Below are 19,584 nucleotides of genomic sequence, written 5' to 3'. Positions count from 1 at the left end.
ATAGAGAAGGGGGAGAGAGGGGGAGCGAGAGAGGGGGGTATAGAGGAAGAGAGAGAGATAGGGGGAGAGAGAGGGAGATGTAAGGAGATAGGGATAGAGACAGAGAGGGAGAGAGAGGGTAAAAAGAAGAGATGGGGAGGGAGGGAGGGAGAGAGAGAGGAGGGGCAGAGAGGGAGAAAGGGGGAGAAAGAGAGAGAGAGAGAGGAGGGGGGAAAGGGAGATAGAGAGAGAGAGAGAGAGAGAGAGAGAGAGGGAAAGGGAAAGGGAGAGAGAGAGGGGGGAGGGAGGGAGGGGGAGAGAGGGGGGAGAGAGAGAAAATAGACAGAGAGGAAAGAGAGAGAAAGAAAGGAGGAGAGGGAGGGAGAGAGAGGGAGGGAAAGGGAGAGGGAGGGTGAGAGAGAGCCTGGAAATGGAATTAGGACGGCACAGACAAACCTACAAGCCCAGGGAGAGCAGATTGTGCCAGCAGTGTGACCAGGGGGTCCTGGAGGACGAGGACCACTTCCTTCTACAGTGCCCTAAGTACTCATCAGTGAGGGACACTCACTTCCAGAGACTCTCTGCTTTCATCCCGGACTTCATTTCTATAGAAGAGAAGAGGAAACTCCAAATCCTACTGGGAGAAGAGGAGCCAATGATGAGAATAGCTGCACAATATGTGACAGCATGTCACAGACTGAGAGGGACATGAAAAACTGAGGACTTAAAAATCCTTTACATTGACCCACCCCCCATTCCCCCTTTATATTATAAACTCAACTGCTTTGGCAATGCTAAAATGTATTTGGTCCTGCCTATAAAGCCTATTTGAATTGAATTGAATTGAATTGAGAGGGAGAGAGGGGGGAGAGAGAGAAAAAGAGAAAGAAAGGAGGAGAGAAAGGGAGGGAGTCAGAAAGGGAGAGAGAGGAAGCAAGAGAGAGAGAGAGGGGAGAGACAGAGAGAGAGAGAAAAAAGGGAGAGAGAAAGAAAGAGGAAGAAAGGGAGGGAGAGAGAGAGAGAGAGGGGGCAAAAGAAGAGGGGGGAGAGGGGAAGAGAGAGGGGGAGAAAGAGAGGGAGAGATAAAGAGAGAGGGAGAGAGAGGGATAAAAGCAGAGAGGGGGGAAAGGGAGAGAGAAAGGGAGAGAGAGAGGAGCGGGAGAAAGGGGGAGGGGGAGAAAGGGAGGGAGGGAGAGAGAAAGAGGGAGAGAGGGAGAGAGAGAGAGGGGGAAAAAGAGAGAGAGAAAAAGAGAGAGAGAGAGAGATATGGAATCCTAGTAATAGTTAAAGCACACTGTTTTCTCTGCTGCTACTCTCTCTTTCCTCAAATATTGGCTGAAATAGTTAATATTATTTGTTTTTCATGCATTGTGGGCATTTGGGAGAGTCTCCTGAGGTTATCTTTAAAATGCTTCTAAACACAAATGGTCAAAAATGCTGCTAAACTCACATAAACACGGTATGTCAAAGTGGCAAAACAGACCTTTTAAACAACGGTTACTAGCTGTCAAGTTTCCAGTACTCAGAAAAGGTTTTCAAATGTTCTGTGTACATGAAGCCTAAGATGGGACTTCTGTTCTTTGCCTCAACCTCCATAGGAACTTCAGCCCCTCTAACACACCATGCTATTAACCATTAATACTTCCATGTCCAAGAAAACAGGCAAAGAAACAGTTAGTAAAGGCAAACTTAATATATTGTCACCCAATATGGTGGATAAAGAGGCAAGCATGAAAATGGATTAACAAAGGCAATAATGCAATTTAGCATACAGAGTGACAGGGACTAGACATAGACTGACACATGCAAAACCAAACCAAACCAAAGAAATTCTCAGTTCGACTTACCGACCGGCCTGCAACCACCCAAATTGTCCTGTCTAACAGTATGCATTAAAAACAGGGGTTTAGTCTGCACACATTTGCAAATACATGCGTAAGCTACAGAGTCCTGTCAAGGCACCATAGTATTTTTTGTAGTCCTAACTATAAATTTTGCGAGCCTCCACAGTGGATGCACATGCATTATAATGGATAGGCAGAGGGCAGGTGAGCCTGGAGGGAGCCCACACCTTCTTAAATGCACAGGGGTATAGATTGACACTTGGCATCCACATCAGCAGAAAACAGTGGTAAGGTCACCCAAAGTGCAGCAGTGGGCAGTAATAAAGCTTAATCAACTGAGTGCTAGAATTATCCTGCCAGAGCGTAATTATGATAGAGTTGTTAGTTTTAGACTGACAGGGTGTGCACTGTCCAAATGGGAATTGATAGAGGAGGTGGGCAGAGGAACAAAGGGGGCTTGAAGGATAAGTATTATGGGAGGGGCAGTCCTTTGAGATGTTCTTCTGCCGGATATCGTTCGGGCCCTTTAAGAGCACCAGTGCACTTAAGGACAGTCCTAGTTAACCTGCATACAATGTAGGTACAGTATATAGGAGGTATAGTCTTGCCACAGGCACAAGGGTGGATGGGGTTCAATGCAGGAAAAGTTTGGTATAATGCAGTATAGAGTTGGTATAGGTGCAGTATGGATGTGATATAAATGCTGAATAAGCATGGTACAGGTGCAGTATAGCTGAGATAGGCCTAAAATCCTGTCTCCAGTGCCTCAGTTCCTGGTGTTAGAGTGAATGGTGGGTGTGAATGGTGAGCCCTCTAACCAATTCCTGTGGTGCAGCTGTGAACTTTTAAGTCTCATGCACACTGATTTCATGTAAACACTGTTTGTCCTAACAGGAGAAAAACAGTGTTATAAACTCACCTAAGCTGCATTTTTTCTAAACAGTTTAGGTGAGTTTAGAAGAGATTATTTGGAAAAAAATAAAATAAGAGATTAACAGAGTTTGGGTTTGGGAGTTTATTTATTTAAATGGCCAGAATTTTAATTTATTCTGCCCATTAAAATAAATAAACGCTGAAGTGCTAAGAGTCGGTTCACACTATGGTGAAACGACTTCGAGGCAACTTGAACAAGTCGCCGTGCACTGCGACTTCGGCGCGGCTTGCACTGACTTCACATAATGAAAGTCAATGCAAGTCGCTCCGACTTCGGCCAAAAGTAGCGCAGGAACCTTTTTCTAAGTCGGAGCGACTTGAGTCGCTCCTATTAGAACGGTTCCCATTGCACAAAATGGAGCACGACTTGTCAGGCGACCAAGTCGCCTGACAAGTTGGAGTAGTGTGAACCGGCACTTAACGTGCCCAGAGTTAATTAGTGTTTAACAGCATTCAGCTTTTTTTGTGGTCAGAATTCCAGCTCCTAGATGTGATTTTAGGGCGTTCAGAAAACAGCCAATAACAAAACAGTAAAGTTAGCCTAATTTTTTGTATAATTTAAAAGATGATGTTACGCCGAGTAAATAGATACCTAACATATCACGCGTTATTATTGCGCACGCTCATGGAATGGCGACAAACTACCGTACCTAAAAATCTTCATAGGCAATGCTCTAAAATTTTTATTGGTTACCTGTTTAAAGTTACAGAGGAGGTCTAGCATAAGGGGTCAAAGTGGCACAGAAGAACATACAATTACAAGCAACCCCACGGATCCACCACCCCATCTAGGGCCAGTGCTACATTTAGGGGCTCGTCCGGGATGTTTTTCACTGCTGCAGGCCCTAGTCAGCCCAGTCATGAGCCAATGAGAGAAAGAAATGGACTCAGGTGCTGCAGCCGTCTGGGGGGAGGGCTCAAGGAGCTTGGATGGAGTGAAGCACTGTTCTAGAGCTCTCTGGAAGTGAGTGTACCAAGAAGGAGATCTGACAGTAGGTGAGGGCCTTAGTGCCAGAGCAGAGGGCCTACATCTTGGATGTGAAGGTGGAGTTTCACAAAGCTGGATCTCTGAGGGGCATACAATCTGGTCCGCATACGAGATGGGGATGAATGGAAGATGGCATTCCATACTCGATTTAGGCATTTCACCTTAGACCAATATCGGTGCAATTTGCGGCATCTCCACAACAAATGGATAAGGGTACCCGTCTCCCCCCTGCATTTACCACATAATGCATCTGGCCTCACACCCATCAGATGTAATTTAAGCAGAGTATAGTGAACTCTGAGAAGGATATATAGTTGGGATATTCCCTGAGAGGCATTCAATGAGCAAGTCATGACAGCCTCCAATACCCCCTCCCATTGTTCCCTGGATATTTCTCCCACATCTCTCGCCAATTTTTCACGGGCATTACTAGGAAATATCTAGAAGTACATCCCCAAACGAAGCGCATAGCAGCCTGAAATAAATCCTTTAGTTATAGCCGTATGTTGCATAAGGGAAAATGCAGGAGTTGGGGAGAGCTCTAGCAGCCTGAAATAAATCCTTTAGTTATAGCCGTATGTTGCATAAGGGAAAATGCAGGAGTTGGGGAGAGCTCAATACCCTCCAGTGCAGTCTGGGCTCTTATAGCATGCTGTAATTGAAGATAAAGGAATTTCATATTTAGTGAAATATTAAATTTAGCCTGCAATGAGAAAATGACAAACATTTGCCACCTTCAAAAATATGATAGAGGTGTGTCACCCGAACAGCCTTCCACTGGGCCGAGCATTGTAATTTTAAAAGTTCAAGGTAAGAATAATTATTCCATATCGGGCTATATTTTGTGAACCCAGACACACCTTGTAACTGCTTGGTTTTATCCCATATCTTTTGGACCAGTCTATACGTGGGAAATGATTTATTAGACTTGGCAAATAATTGCGCCTCCAGGCCCTCCGCCAAAGACTTTGCACCACTATATTGAAGCATAACGCATAATGATGAGTCCATCGGTCCATCTGCCAGTCCCCCCACCAGATGCTGTAACTGTGAAGCTATATAATACAGTCAGGGGTTCGGGAGGGCGAGCCCTCCCCCCTCCTTAGGCTTCTGAAGTTGTTACAGCCTTATCCTAGCAGTGCTTCCCTTCCAAACTATGGTAGATCCCTAAAAATTTAATTTATCATCCGAAAAGTCCGCAGTGGAATCACTCAGTGAGTGGAATAACTCAGACAATAAAGTAATTGAGGCATGAGAATCATTTTAACCAGACTAATGTCCAGCAACAGATAGCAATAACTTCCTCCAAATCTTAGCCCGATCTTTGTGTTTTACCAGTAACGGTAATACATTAAGACTACAAAAATCCAACAGGGCTGGCGAAATCACCAGCCCCAGGTACTTAAATTAGGCCACTACCGGAACTGGACAAAAATTACTCCAGGGATCCACCACCCCATCTAGGGGCATCAGAGCAATTGATAGTAAGCCCAGAGTACCTCCCAAATTCAGTAATAGTTGCCATTATTTCCCTGAGTGAGGAATCAGAGTCCCCCAGAAGCAGAAGCATATCATCCGCATATAGTAGGATCTTTTCCTGTAAAGAACCGTACTTAAACCCCACAATATGCTCATTATTTCAAATACACACCGCCAATAGCTCGATTGCCAGGGCAAATAACAATGGGGAGAGGGGACACCCCTGTCTAGTTCCCCTCTCCAATTAGAACCCAGCAGATTGCCTTCCCCCTTCCCTAATAGATGCATGAGGGGCATTATACAGTAACCTTATCCAGGAAATAAACCCGGGGCCAAACCCAAATCCCTGCAGGATATTCCCACTCCACACTGTCAAATGCCTTGTTGGCATCTAACGACAGTAATACCCTCCGTCTCCCATTGTCAGTTGGAGTCTGCATATCAACATATAACCTCCTCAAGTTCACTGATGTAGATTTATTGGGCATAAATCCTGCCTGGTCCTCACTTTATTCAATCGTCTGGTGATAACTTTTGCCAGAAGTTTGACGTCAGTCTGCAAAAGTGAGATAGGGCGGTATGAATTTGGTTCAGTCACCGGTTTATCCGGCTTAAGTATCAATACTATGCTGGCTTTAATCATGGATTCAGGCAACCTCTGTCTAACCCTTGCCTCATTGAATACCTCTAAGATTTTGGGCAACAATATTTCTGAGAAGTTTTGATATACCTCCATCGGTAGCCCGTCATCCCCGGGGTCTTGGATTTGGGAAACAGACCTACCGCCTCCAATTGTGACCCTTGAGTATCCCTAAGCTGAGGGAGGGTAATATTTTGTAGATAAGTATGTAATTCTTTGGAAGAATAAGTCGCCTGAGAAGCATACAAATCTGTATAAAATCTAACTAATTCCTGCATAATCCCCTCCTGGGAATTAACCATTTTAACATTCTGAAGTGTCAAGGCTCCAATAGCTGGAACCGAAGAGGCGGCCGGTCTTCTCCCCCTCCTCATAGAATGTTCCCCTAGAAAAAAAATGTTTCCACTACTCCTTTAAATTAATTTCCTTAGTCAATACATCTTGAGCTACAAGCCAGGTTGCCCTAGTGGCGTCCCCAGGGTGAGCAGCAGACTCCTCCTCCAACTCCCGCCCCCCGCTGTGTAAACTCCTCCTCCAACTCCCTCATGCAGGATTTAATTTGATTTACAGAAATAAAAATACCTCTAAGAAAGCATTTAAAGGCATCCCATCTAATCAATGCATCCTCACAGGAGGCATTATCTAAAAAAAAAATTTCAATTTGGAGAGAGATGGCTGCACTAGATGGTATCAAGTTTAACCAAAAGGCGTTCATTCACCATGGGACCTTCAATAAATTGATGGAAGCTCTGGCCATTACACCCATCACCACTGGAGAGTGATCAGAGACCCAGAGAGCCAGAGAGGCATGTGTTTTAGAAAAACATGAAAATTGTTTAGGTTTAGGAAATTTTGTACGCCAAAAATCAACCCAGCCCACCTCTAGCATAAAACACGAAAGGGCCGTACCCCTGGTCAAGGATGTAGCTGAGACAGGGAGATGCCTATCTAATTTAGGGTCTATAACCCCCTTAAAATCACCCAAAACAAATAAGGGGACATCTGGCTTTGTAAAGACATAAGCTATCAATTCCCGCAGCACTACTGATGAAAATGGAGGAGGAATATATAGCATCACCAGTATACAGGTCATACTAAACAATTTACAGTACAAAAACACATATCTCCCTTCCGGGTCCACATGTATATGCAACTCCTGGAAATCCAGGGACCTGTGCACCAGTACACTCACACCCCTCGAATGCGTGGTGTGGGTGGAGTGGTACGCCCAGCCCCCCAAGAGTACCGTAAACATGACAAAGTATCCCCCACCAGGTGGGTTTCTTGTAGACCAACAATAGCAGGCTGGTACTTACGAAGAGCTGAAAATACCATCGCCCTTTTTAAGGGACTGCCAAGACCCCTGACATTCCAGGAAATTATGGGGGTAACCGCCATGACAGGTCAAACGTAATTTTTGACGTCACATCACCCAGTGTTGCAACCAAGTCCAAACAAGTCCAAACACTGGAGGAAATGCAGAGGCTCTAGAGCACAATGAATATAAATAGACCGTAAGACCATAAGCACCTGGAAAAGAATTGCAAGGTTGAACATCTCCTAAAAACACATCAACAAAATAAAGCATAATCAAACACAATAAGGCACATAAGTGCCTGTAAACATCTAAACCTGAGGACATAAAGTTGCTCAAACATAAGAGCGGCCAATACATGGCCCACCCGATCCCCTTCATCCTGCCCATATACTCCCATTCTCCTAAGAAGGCAGGGCAGGGCCGGACTAGAGGGATCATTCACTGTCATTCAAGTAGTTAATTCCTCAAAGAGCATAAATCAGGTACCCCAAAAAAAGAGGGGAGAAAAAACACAACACAAAAACAAAAAAAAAGAAGAAAGGGAGGAGAAAAAAGGAAAGAAAAAAAAGGGAGAATAATGTTCCCCGGCCAGGAACCAATGAGGAGTAACTATTATCACTTCAATTGAGCTAACAAATAATATAATGAATCATAAAGCAAACGCAGACTTCAGTCCTCAGAAGTCGCCCTATTACGATGTCGCAAAGTAGGCTCATTCACGTCCAGCCATGATGCTGCTTCAGAAGCCAAGTTGAAAAAAAAAAATTCTATTTCCCTTCCACCGTAATCCTGAGATGTGCCGGATTAAGCATCGCATACACCAAACCCAGTCTACGCAACCTCATAAACCATGCTGTCGGAGTCGGCACCTTCTTTACGTGTTCATTGTGAATCTCTAATGAAGGAGAAGAAAAATCTGAATATCGCCCAGATAGACGATAACAAAAAGGTCCAAAAAATCTCAAAAAATGTCATTGACAAAATGCTGGAATGTGGTAGGGACATTACACAGGCCAAAGGGCATCACTAGGTATTCGAAATGCCCAAATCGAGTACGGAATGCCGTCTTCCATTCATCCCCATTCAGTATGCAGACCACAAAGAAAATGCCTGCCCCAGCTGGAGAGGTAGATGGACGAGTGAACCCTTTCTTCAAACTCTCATCAATGTAATCCCTAAAAGCTACAGTATGTGTTCACGTTTAGATAAGGGAAATATTCTTCCAAAATGCACCTTGGCCCCCAGGAGCAGCTCAATTGGGCAATCGTAGGACCTATGAGGAGGAAGAGTTTTTGCCCCTTTTTTACTGAAAACATCCAGAAAATCCTGATATGTATCAGGAACAGATTTACATGCTTCAGGGTCAGAATCTAGACATAACAGGGATGGTGGGGAACATAGTGGTTCCAGAAGGCAATGTTGATAGCAGAAGGGTGAATTTCACATGTAACACAATTTATGTGCGGTTTGTGTGCCGGCAGCCAAGGCATGCCTAGTATAATGTGGAACAAGGGTATGGAAATGGCATCTAAGCGTAATAGTTACATAGTTACATAGTAGGTGAGGTTGAATAAAGACAATAGTCCATCCAGTTCAACCTGTGTAGGTGTGTGTGGCTGTAATCATCTCACATAGCCCTTAATGTCCTGATCCTTGAGATGTAAGTCTAAGAGTCTTTTGAAAGCCACCATACTACCCGCAGAAACCACCTCTTGTGGTAGACAATTCCACAATCTTGTAGCCCTAACAGTAAAGAACCCTCCTCGTTGCCTGAGGTTAAAACGCTTATCCTCTAATCTCATTGTATGTCCTCGAGTCCTCATGCAATCCCTTCAAATGAACAGCTTTTTTTCTAAGCTGAGATCCCCATTAAGATATTTATAAATTGCTGTCATGTCCCCCCTCAGACGTCTCTTCTCCAGGGAGAATAAATCGAGCGATTGCAGCCGCTCTTCATAGTTAAGGACCTCCAATCCCCTAATTAGTTTAGTTGCCCTTCTCTGGACTCTCTCCAGCTCCAACACATTCCTCCTGAGGACTGGCGACCAGAACTGGACAGAATACTCCTTGTGATCGGTAGCAATGGTGGCAGGTAATGGGGTGGTCTCTTGAGAGACTAATCCAGACTTGATGGTGGACCCATCTGCAAGATGAACTGAGAGCCTTTGGGCCTTGGGTTGCAAAAGTATTTGGTATTCAGCAGCAAAGGACAGGTCAATGAAGCAAATGCAAGCCCCAGAATCAATTATAGTTGGTACTTGAATAGTTCCTCCTGGAAGCTGTAACAAAAGAGAGAGAGCTAGATGAGAAGAGTCACTTGGCAGAGCTGAAGACTTGGAAGAAGAAATAGACAGTCACTTACAGAGTTTGGCTGGGCAGGTTCTCTAATAGTGGCCTGGTTCCCCACAAGATAAGCACAGATTATTCTGGCATCAGCATTGACGTTCCATGTTGGTAAGTGAAGGGCGAAGTAAGCCAAGCTGCATGGGTTCAGAAGAGTCATGAGCAGGTGCTGAGGGTTCAAAAGGAGCTGGGCCCAGTGAATTAGCAACCAGTGGTAACATCTATACAGGCTGATAAGGTCCGACAGATTGTTCAGATCTGCGCTCTCTCAATCTTTGGTCAATCTGGATGGATAGTTTTATGAGATCATCCAGAGAGTGTGGGACCCCAACTCGGGCTAGCTCATCCTTCAAGGCCTCTGAAAGACCCATGCAGGACTGGTAGCGAAGAGCCGCATCATTCCAATTGGTATCCGCACTGCAGCGCCTAAAATAAGAAACATTATCCTTGGCCTTGCTGCTTCTGCAGTGGTGGGTTGCTGAGGATCTTCATAGTTCGGTGATGAAGGTGCGGGGCTGTAAGGCAAAGTATAGTTCACAAGCCATGCAGAAAGCACTAAGTTTGCTGCGGCCACCAGAGAACCTTTCAGGAGTAGGCAATCTGGGTTCTGGTGGTAACATCCTGACTGTAGGTACAGCAGAGCTTCCAGGTGGAAGATGAGGAAGCAGCACTGGGAGCAGTGGAGGGTGGTGATAAACTCTGGCCACATTCCTCAAACTGAACATAACCTTCCTGCAGGTTTTTGATGGCTTGTGTGAGGCCGGCCAGATGTTGACACAGTTCATCCAGGAGAAAGGTACCTCACTCCAGCTCAGACATGGCTGTCTCATGCTATAACGTATCTGGTGGGTAGAGCCTGGATTATGCAGAGGAAGGCCTCTCTTGCACCTCTGCCTCGGGCCCCCTAGTAGAGTATACAGGTAGCGCAGGAGTGCAGTCACACAAGTGCCAGTGGACATGCAAGCTGCTGGGCTGCTGGTTAAGTAGGACACCAGATGGTAGCAGATATCCCAGTAGCAGATGTACAGGTGTTAGCGTCTTTTATTAACCTGTCTTAAGACAGGGCCTTCCTGACACCGGCTGAAGGAGTGGGAAGGCTGTGGTGATTGGACACACGAGAGAAGGTGTTGCAGCACAGAGAGAGAGTATGTATGAAAGTCACCCTCAAGTTGTCTTGGGATCAGTCAGGTCTATTCGTAGTATTGGAAGCTGACCCACTGAGAGAAAAGATAGGAATGGAATTGGTCCCAGAAATTGTGCCCACAAAGATATTGTCAAAAACCGGGGGGAGAGTCCCGGTCAGTATCCGCAACGTTACAGGACAACCTCTAAGCCTGAAGCCTTGGATGGTGCTAGGACATGTGAGTGCGGCCACCCCTGCAACGCTGAATGATTTAGTTCAGAAGGCCATCGGAGAGGACCAGGAAGAGGAATTTCAGGTTCAACGTCCTGCTATGCCTCTCAAGTGGTGGAAGTGGATCAAGGCCAGCTGGCAAGATGGGAAGAGATGTTTTCCAATAATGACTGTGATGTGGGTTGTGCGAAGAGTGCCCAACACCAAACTCAGCTGAGTGAAGACAAACCTTTCTGGGAGAGAGCTCAGCGGATCCCTCAAGTGAACTTGAAGACATTCAGGGGAAATTAGCGAAGCTGAAGAAGTCTAGGGTCATTAGGGAATCCAAAAAAGCCCCTACGCAATCCCCATTGTGGTGGTGCGTGAAAAAAAAAATGGAACCATTCGGATGTGGATCAACTACCGAACCCTAAACCGAAGAACCATACCTAATCCGTACACTACTCCTCGAATAGAAGATGCTTAGCAGTATCTATCCAGAGCAAAATGGTTTAGTGTGTTAGATCTGAAAAGCAGGTATTACCAGATACCAATGCACCCTGATGGCCGAGAAAAGACGGCCTTCATCAGCCCACTAGGATTCTTCAAGTTTGATTGGATGCCACAGGGATTGGCGGGAGCCCCAGCCCTGTTTCAGAGGTTGATATAGAACACAGTGGGAAATATGAATCTGATAGAGGTAATTGTATATCTGAATGATATCTTTGTGTTCGACAAGACCCTAGAAGAACATGAAGCATGACTCAAAAAGGTTTTCTAGAGACTTCATGCAGCGGGGCTGAAGTTGTCATTAGAAAAATGCCAATTCAGACGTCAGTTACTTAGGGCATGTGGTCTCAGCAAATGGAATAGCCACTGAACTGCGGAAGCTGGAAGCTGTTACCACTTGGCCTCGGCCAAGTACAGTTACAGAACTGAGGTCCTTTCTAGGATTTTGTTCCTACTACAGAAGGTTTGTAAAGAACTTTGCGCAGATTGCGAGACCCCTGAACAAGTTGTTGCAGAGGGAAGGGAATGAAGAGTCGCAGAAGTTGAGTTCAAGGGAGCAATGGCCATTGGGGCCCAGAAGACCGCGTGAGTCTGTTCAGGATCAATGAACTCCAAAGTGTGAACAGGCTTTTAAAAATCTGAAGGAGAGCCTTACAGAAGGCCTGGTTTTAGCCTATGCTTACCCTTCTAAGCGTTATGAGTTGCATGTGGATGCTAGTCGAGTTGGGCTCAGAGGAGTGTTGTATCAAGAGACGGCAGGAAAGCTTCATCCAGTGGCTTATGTGAGTCGAAGTTTTACCCCCTCTGAGAAGAATTACCCTGTTCACAAGTTAGAGTTTCTGGCCCTCAATTGGGCAGTAGTAGACAAACTGCAAGACTACTTGTATGGAGCTTCAGTTGTGGTAAAAACAGATAACAATCCCTTGATCTATCTGTTGTCCACTCCTAAGTTGGATGCCACTGAACATCGGTGGTTGGCTGCACTGTCTGAATTTCAATTCAGCCTGAAGTATTGGCCAGGGAGAGGAATTCACGGTGCTTTATCCCGAAGACCATATGTTTCGGATGATGGTGCCTAGAATTGGATACATCTGACCCCTGAAGGAGTCCAGGCAGTGTGTCAAGGGGTAGAGCATCGTCATAAGGGAGCCACGGGAGCTGAAGCCGCAGGAGTCACCTCTGCTAGAGTACCTGACTACTATTGTGATTTGACTCGTAGTCAAGAGTCGCCTCATCTGACAAAGGAAGATCTGAGAAGTGACTGTCAGGAAGGTTCTGGCAAAAGACAAGTTAATAACAGCAGGCAAGTCCTTGTTCCTGGAACCTCCCAAAAAAAGGTGCGTTAGCGCGTGCTAATGTGCGCGCGCATTTGTATATGAACAGGTGAACCAATATGCGTCAGGAAACTGGGACCTAAATTTGTGGGGCCATTCCAGATGAAAATAAGGATCAATAGTGTGGCTTACAAATTGGAATTACCAGCTTCCTTTAAGATTCACCCAGTTTTTCATGTGGCCGTATTAAAACCTGCCACTCCCGACCCCTTTCCTGAATGGAATACAGGCCCACCCGAGCCGATGATAGTGGGCGGGAAGAAGAATATGACGTTGAGGCGATTATGGACTGCAGAAAAAGGAGAAACCAAATCCAGTACCTAATCAAATGGAAAGGATATGGTCCTGAGGACAATTCTTGGGAACACAAATACAACATCCACGCCAGAAGACTCATCCAAACATTTTAACAGGCCCACCCAGAAAAGATGGCCCAGTTGGGCATCCGGAGGCTGCCCATTGTGAGGGGGCCATGTCAGGGTGGTTCTGTCAAAAGACAAGCTGATAACCGTAGGCAAGTTCCTGTTCCTCAAACCTCCCAAAGAAAGGGTGCGTTAGCATGTGACAACGTGCTTACCAATCGGTCCATCTGCTGCTGGGACATCTGCCTCCTTCTGGTGCTCTACTCAGCCAGCAGTTCTGCAGCCTGCACGTCCACTGGCACTCGTGCAACTTTGCATTCTTGTGCCACCTGTTTACTCTATCAGGGGCTCTGAGTTAGAGAGGCCCTTTCTCTGTATAATCAGCCTCTACCCACCAGGGACGTGACAGGGACCAACAGGAGGATCCACTATGTGACCTTGTCAAGAAAGCATTGGTGGCTAGACTCCCAGATGCTGTTAAAAAGTTCAGTTGATGGTGCTAAAAAAACTTACAAGGAATGAGAACGAATGCAATTGGAAGAAGAGATTGTGTATTGGAAGTGTCCATCTGAAGAACCAGAAGGTGTTCAACAATTGTTTCTTCCTGAAAAGCATTGATTAACAGTGTTAACAGCTCTTCATATTGATAATGGACATCTGGGACCAGGTAGAACCCTTAAGCTAGTTAGGGATCATTTCTATTGGCCATCCATGAGGACAGAAGTTGAAAGTTATTGTCGTTCTCGCATTCGGTGCATTCAGAGAAAGACTTTGCCCAGTAGAGCTGCCCTAATGGGCCATCTAGGAAGTCGAGGGCCAATGGAACTGGTGTGCATTGATTTCTTGTGTCTAGAACCTGAGCTGAGTGGACGTAGTAATGTCCTGGTTGTGACAGATCATTTCACCCGTTATGCTCAAGCTTTGCCAACCAAGGACCAACAAGCCAGTACAGTTGCCAAGACTCTGGTGGAGAAGTTCTACGTTCATTATGGTCTGCCCCAGTGTCTTCACTCGTATCAAGGCCAGGGATTTGAGAGTAAATTATTAAAACGGCTCTGTGAACTGTTAAGTGTTCAAAAGTCTAGAATCACCCCTTATCATCCCCAAGGGTATCCACAACCTGAACGGTTCAATCACACTTTGCTGAACATGCTGGGAACTTTGCCCTTAGAGAAGAAACAACATTGGGGTGACTATATTGCTGCTGTAGTCCACGCCTACAATAACATGGTAAATGACTCTACTGGGTACTCCCCCTACTGCCTGATGTTCAGGAGGGAGGCTGGTTTGCCAGTGGATTTAGCTTTTGGAACATCTCCAGATCACATCTCTCAGGCTTCTTATCGAGGCTATGTCTATAGACTTAGAAGGAATTGGAAGACTGCTTATGAGAAAGCCCTGGAAGCATTGACACTGCAAGGAAGCAATGGGACAAAATACATTTTGATCTTAGGGTAAGAGTGCAGAATTTGGAGATCGAGTGTTATTATGAAATCTGGGAGTGCCTGGCAAACACAAATTAGCCAAACAGTGGCGTTCCCAACCTTAGACTTACTTACAAACGGTTACTTGAACTTCCTGTGTATCAGATCCACCCAATGGGAAGGACTGGTCCATTTAAAAACTGGCATCAAAACCATCTTTTGCCTATATCTAAGGCTATTCAGGTTTCTTCACCCCCTTGTTCTGATACACCCTGCTCCCATAATATGAACCCATTGGACACCCAAGCCTACACTCCAAGAGGATGAGGGAGAGGTAAGTGATGAAGAAGAACTGACTCTTGACTGGTTAGGGGTTCCCCCATCAGAAGACACCACCAGAGTTTTTCGGCATTCAATGAAAGATATTCTTGTAATGTCTCCACCCGATGGGATAAAACATCAGCCTGTTGAGACAGAGAAACCTGCACCATCTCCTGAAAAGGGGACTGAGGAGTTAAGTTAGAACCAGCTGACAACCCTGGAATGCTAAATGTCAGAGAAAATCCACTCTATCTACCCAAAATGAAGTAGAAGAAACTGCTCTTAATAGTTTAGAAGAACCAGAGCCTGGTTGTAGCTTCTGGGGCCTGGGACGTGAGACTGAAACTATAGAAAATATTTATTCCAGGCTTAGACGGGAAATCTGCCCACCCAAAAGACTAACATACAATACCCTTGGAGAGAGTTCTGATGAACTTATTTCTACACCTCAACCTTCTACCTCGACTTGTGCCAGCCTCCTCTACCGAACCTTTGGTGGAGGATGACCCTGTTCCACCCTCTGACACTACTGGGTGGACCACTAACCTATTATTGGCCTGTTGTCAAAAAGATTCAACTTTGTTTGATGACTTGTATAGTTTATTGATGGAAAATCCTTCTATTAGTCAGCTATTGGGTACTGTAGGTTCTGGTTAGCAGAATTATCATTTGCAATTCCTTTTTTTTTTTTTTTTAGATATTATTCAATAGTTCCTTTAATGAAGTTATATTCTGTCTTCGAGGACCAAAGACTTTCAAGTGGGGGGAGGATGTATCCGGGAGCGGACTACCATTATCTGACACTGCAGACTTACTCTCTGCTCTCTCAGACTGTCTCTATACTCCCCTAATGTTGGTCTCAGATTTCATGCATCATACTCCTGATATGGGAAGAAAGGCATTGTGGGAACTACAGTCTTCTAAAACGATATTACTGCACTGCTGAACTGTTTAAGAACTATACTTCCCAGCAGGCCATGGACTACAGGAGGGAATTATGGGAGAGACTATAAAAGGATCTGCTGAATAGGCCCACGCTCTCCTGCTTCCCAGGATCCATCGTGTGTGCATCGGTCTGCCGCAGAGAGAGAGGACTGCAGCCTACTGCAAGCCACCCAGCTGTCTGCAGACTCAGCCCAGGTGGGACAGATGACAATCATTGCATCGTGGACACCCCTGCAGCATCACTGATTGAGTGGAGTTGGTAGGACTCACTGAGCCAGCAGAGCGAAGCAATCTCAGTGTCTCAAAGTGTGGAGAGTTGCCATTGCCTGTTCTTCCAGAATTCATCAGAGGGACATCAGGATTGGTGAGAGAGCACCTGCTCAGAGTCCAGTTACCAGTTGCTACGGTTTCTCTTAGACACTGAACACAGACATTCTACACTGGGATCAGTTAGTGGATCATCATTAATCAGAACCAGCTAGCCTGCTATTCTGCATTGCCTGTTTCACACTGTGCTACACTGGAGAACCATTTGTTCTTTGAGCTCCAACTGCCGATGAAGATTTTAGCAAGGCCTTGCATACTAAACATGGCTATATCATTACTCTTAAAGGGGACACGTTACTGGTATCTAGATTACCTCATCTCTCATTAGGATACAGGTATGATAGGCCGGCTCAGGGTTCCCCTTTAGTAAAAGTGTTTCTCATAGCAATTTGCAGCTTTCTGAGAGATTCATTCACTTACTCTAAGATATTGTGTATATTTGGTGTATTTACTTGTTATTATAACTGGTTATCCACTGTTCTTTAGTGTCCTTTAGCTGAGCCCTGGCTGTTTATCCAGGTCCTAGGTAATAAATACTCTTTTCAGGACTTCTCCTTAAGTAAAACCAAGTTAAAGAGTTAAACCCTTTCTGCATTGTGCCAGTGTGTCATTGTGTCATTTAAAGGTATACACAACATGTCTGAACTTAGAGTGTCAGGAGGGCTGGAAGGTTCACGGGGTCAAAGCGGCACAGAAGAACATAAAAATTACAAGCAACCCCCCAAGGGGGCAGTGCTACATACAACAGGGAAAAAGGGTATTTATAATGTTTTTTTTTATATCTATACAAATATGTATTACCTTTCATTTCCATTTAAAACAGAATGGGTTGTTTCACAATGTGATCGACGTTCGTTTACAATCACTTTATATTATGCATGAAATGTATTGTTTGCCTGATTATTGATTTGCATTGTTACTGCTATTAGCTGAAAACTTCCAATTTAAAGTGATTGTAAATGATCACCTTGTAAAACAACCCATTCAGTTTAAAAATAGAAATGAAAGGCAAAACATTTTTCTGCAGTGTCAGATAATGGTAGTCCCCTTCCAGCTACATCTATAAGTGATCACATTCCCTCTGTTCTCAGCTGCATAAGAGCTGGGGGAGGAGAAGCAGCAGAACACTGAGCTTCCCAGTGAATAGCTGTACAGTGGAGGCGTGTTAGGACAAGTCTGATCATTGGAGAAGAGCGGGCTAAGTTCCCAGCATAGCTAGAGAACTGACCACAGTGTGTTCTCCTGCTTAGTGTGGTCAGTTGTTATTAGGGAATCAGAGGGACTGGCAGAAACACAGGAATCTCATATTAAAGCGGAGTTCCACCCTGAAAAAAAATTATTTAGATAAAAATACCCCCGGGACTCTCAGGGCTAGTGCATTTAAGCAACGATAGCCTCTGAACTGTCACCTGTTTCACTTACCTTTTAGAAGAAATACTTACCTTGAAAATGTCTTGTCCAGCGCTGCCATCTCAGGTGTGGGCAGCTGAAGCCAGAGCATATTCTTCGGTGTCCTCTTCGATGATGTCAGAGTCCCAGAATGCCCTGCACCGGCCCTGCTCGTCACTTCCGGTGCAGGCGCATCATCCCTGCACAGCTTCAGAAGCTGTTTAGCAGGGAATGAAGCACCTGCACCGGAAGTGATGAGCAGGGCCGGTGCAGGCGCATTGACTCCTGGGATCGATGACGCTCATCTCCCAGGAGTCAATGCAAGCAAGAAGTGATGTCGGCGGCCGTGTCTGCAGAGGGAGGAAGAGGAAGGAAGGTAAGTATATTTTCTTTGAAAATAAGGTAGGTGAATAAAAAAAAAAATAATTATCCAATTCTTTTTCAGGTAATTTAGAGCAAGCGGATGGGGAAAAGTTATTTTTGAGGGTGGAACTCCTCTTTAACCAGTGTTTCTTAACATTTTTTTCCATCAAGGCACCCTTTAAAAGTATGGATAATCTTGAGGCACCCTACAAAATGATGGACAGTCTTGAGGCACTCCATTCTAAAATGTAAAAACTATTCTAATGTAGAATGTAATTTTACATAATGTAGCAACGTCAATACACAAAGGACACCCAACATAAGAGGTGATTTATTGTTCCAAAGCAAATACACTGTTACAAACTGGTACTGACTAGTATTCCAATGTTTCTCTTTCCCTCGCTCTTTCTCCATCACTTAGCTAATGAGACCCCAAAGCTGATGGAGAGAGACAAGGGAGGATCAAGCAAGGATGATATGCAGGCAACTGACATCCTCCTTATCAACTGATGATGTCATTGGTCATTAGGAGGTTGGCTGCCAGAAGGTTGTAAGGGTGTACAATGAAAACCTGTGGCTTTGTGTAATTAAAAGGCAGGTTTTATCCACCTACCGACTTGTATACAATTTTGGGGCAATTTTTAAGCATTTTGTCAAGGCACATCTGTAAAAAAAACCTCAAGGCACCCTGGTTGAAAAAGGCTGACATAAAAGTGTTACTAAACCCAGGAGCCTGCATTCCCTCTATTTGCTCTACCACAGTACACAGAACATGGAAATGCAATTGTTTTAGTGAATATAAACTGCTAAATACCTTTTCTCCTCAGCAGTATATAGCAGTCTTGTGACTTCTACCAGTATCTGGTAAAGCTTGTAGGAGAAGTTTTCATACTGCTCTGGCAGTCCCATAAGACTGCAGGACCCCTGATTCTCTGTCTGGACAGTGTGATTGGCCCTGTGCTGATCACATGCACTCTACTAAGGAAAAAAAAAAAAAAACTCTTTACTGTTTCCCCCGAAAATAAGACCTATTGTGATTTTCTAGGATGGCTGTAATCAGGGCCGGTGCTAGGCTATTTTACGCCCTAGGCAAGACCAGCTACTTGCCCCCCCCCCAAAAAAAAAAAAAAGGGAAGGGGTTAAAAACTCCTCCATGTCATACCCAGTGACCCTGATCCGATGGTTCCTCCATGTTATGCTTTCATACCCAGTGACCCCCCATATTCCTCCATGTCACACCCGGGGACCCTAATGTCCCTCCATGTCACACCCAGGGACTTTGATGTTTTTCCATGTCACACCCTTGGACCCCAATATTACTCCATGTCATGCTGTCATACCCACTGACCCTGATGTTCCTCCATGTCCCACCCAGGGACCCCGTGTTCCTCCATGTCATGCTATCATACTCAGTGATCCCAATGTTCCTCTTTGTCAGACCCTGATGTTTTTCCATGTCACAGTTGGGGACCCTGATGTTCCTCCATGTCACCCCTGGGGACCCTGATGTTGCTACGTGTCACACTTGGGGACCCCAATCCCCCATGGCACACCCAGGGACCCCAATTCCTCATGGCACACCTGGTGACCCCGAACTCCTGTTACACCCGGTGACCCCTATCCTCCATGTCACACCTGGTGACTCTGATTCCCCATGGCACACCTGGTGACCCTGATTCCCTTTCATACCAGGGATGCTCCATGTAACACCCAGGGACCCCGATCCCCTGTTCTGGGGACACTAACCGGGCG

This window comes from Pelophylax lessonae (assembly GCF_965119305.1).
Source record: "Pelophylax lessonae genome assembly, chromosome: 4".
In the NCBI taxonomy this organism is placed as follows: Eukaryota; Metazoa; Chordata; class Amphibia; order Anura; family Ranidae; genus Pelophylax; species Pelophylax lessonae.
The sequence above is the reverse complement of the archived record's forward strand: the minus strand, read 5'-3'. Positions refer to the sequence as shown.